The 1,927-nt window shown below is 52.9% G+C and overlaps 1 protein-coding gene across 4 annotated transcripts in view; it reads left to right on the top strand.

The window, feature by feature from the left end:
• The first annotated feature begins 20 nt into the window (after positions 1-20).
• LOC104864388 (neutrophil gelatinase-associated lipocalin) overlaps positions 21-1,927 on the top strand; it is a 42,816-nt gene continuing 40,909 nt past the window's right edge. For 2 of the 4 annotated variants that reach the window (XR_004515404.1, XR_004515403.1), the window contains exon 1: positions 21-353. The gene's annotated coding sequence lies outside the window, so the exon portion shown is untranslated. The remainder of the gene's footprint in view (positions 354-1,927) is intronic. The other 2 variants (XM_010627295.2, XM_010627296.2) reach the window with 2 other exon arrangements.

Genomic DNA, 1,927 nt, shown 5'->3' with positions numbered 1-1,927 from the left:
TTCCCAGCCCTCGACTCGCCCTTCGCCGGGCCGTTGGACTCGAAGCGCGGGCCCGCGGGAGGGACGAGCGAGCCCAGGAGAGCCCGGAAGAGGGGCAGGGCTCCCTGGACTCTATATTCTGTCTCATATTGTCGCTGTCTCCGCGTGGGTGAAATCAGAGACGCGATTTCCAAGGCCTCCCCTGGCCTCGAGAGATGCCTGGGCACAGAGCCCGTCCCGCTCCCGCCACCCGGTCTACCCCCTCCACTCCTCCTCCCGCCCCAGCAGACATCACCATCCTCACCCGGGCTTGGGCCTCCCTTCGATTCCGGCCTTTCCTTTAGGGCTCTCAGAGGCAACTCCCGTGAGCACAGGTGGGACTCAGCCCCACAGCCCGCAGGGGCAGGAGAGGGGTGAGAGGCTCCCCAGATATGGCTGCTGTCAGGTGCCTCCAGGACTGTACGGAAACCAAGGGCCTGGCTGCCCCCTCCCGTGGGTGCTGCAGTGCGCAGGGGAGGTCACCAAGCCAGGCCGCGGGCTTGGTGGAGCTGGTCACCGGAGGGGCCAACAGGATACTGATGTGGCCCGGCTGTCTCGCTCCCCATCCCATGGACAAAGACGCCTCACCACAGGCTCACTCCTGGATGGCCTCCGGAGGTGTGATCCTGCCCGGGAGTGGGGGTCCTGCTGAGAGTCAGGCCCACATCGCAGGGGACAGCGGCTCACTTCCTGGGACTCCTGTAGCTGTAGTGGCCAAGGCCCTATGGCTGCAGCCGTGTCCTGGTCTCCTATTGGATGCAAGACAGGGTCGGCCATGCTCGGCACGGGGGCCAGGCCTGCTACAGGTCCCGGGAGGTGACAGGTGGAGCTGACAGCCTGCTACAGGGACCACTGCTGGATTGCACACGAAAAGCACCATCTTCTCCCTGACCCGGGAGGAGTGCGGGGGGGACCACTGAATTAGTCCCCAGAAGATTCCAGAGAAAGGTCACTCATGTAGGCCAGCTGACCGCTGCTGCCTGAAAGTGAGGACTCAGCCGGGACAGGGGTTTGCTGATGTTACGCTGCGTCTTTGAAGGAGGAAGGGGCTGAAAGCCAAGGAATGCTCGAAGCTGGGAAAGGCAGGAAGGGGATTCTTCCCTGGGAACCCCGGGAGCACAGCCCTGGGGACTGTGGTCTTGGTGCACGATGAAAATGATATTTTTTGAGTAGTGCACGATTGCAGTACATATTGATCACACTTATTAGGAGTTGGTGTATGTACATCTCTTCATTTTTTTGTCCCCATACCCTGCCCATTCCTCCTTGCTCCCTCCAACTCATGGTCCCCTTCCTGTGTGAAAAGCTGTATTTCTCTTTTCCCCTTTAAGTAAGTCTTTTTTCCCCTTTTCCCCTTTCTCTCCTTCCATCTCTTATTCCTTTTCCCATTGCAAAAAGATCTCCTTCTTTCTCATTGTCTTTTATCTTAGTCTGTATTTTGGGTTTCTCATAAGGAAATTGTGTGATATTTAAACTTGGGCGTGATTTATTTCACTTAACATTATGGTTTTAAGGTGCATCCATTTACCTACGAATGCCTCAAACTTATCCTTCGTGGCAGAGTAGAACTCCACTGTGCATAAATAGTCACATTTTCTTTATCCATTCATCTGTTGATGGACATAAAGGCTACTTCTAAGGTTTAGCTATTATGAATTGCAGTGCTATAAACATGGGTATGTATGTATCCCTGTAATATGACTTTAACTCTTTTGGGAAAATACCTAGAAGACAAATAGCTGGGTCAAATGGAATTTCTAGTTTTAGGTTTTTTTTTTTTGAATATCTATACTGATGCTGATCTCTAGCAGTTGAGCTAATTTACATTCCTATCAACAATGTAGAAGGGTTCCCCCCACCACCTCTTCAGCATTTGTTACTTGAATTTTTTTTTTTTTTTTTTTTTTTT

Source organism: Fukomys damarensis, unplaced genomic scaffold (genome assembly GCF_012274545.1).
Source record: "Fukomys damarensis isolate Sample0158 unplaced genomic scaffold, DMR_v1.0_HiC HiC_scaffold_36, whole genome shotgun sequence".
Lineage (NCBI taxonomy): Eukaryota > Metazoa > Chordata > Mammalia > Rodentia > Bathyergidae > Fukomys > Fukomys damarensis.
This window is presented reverse-complemented; position numbering and strand designations above follow the sequence as displayed.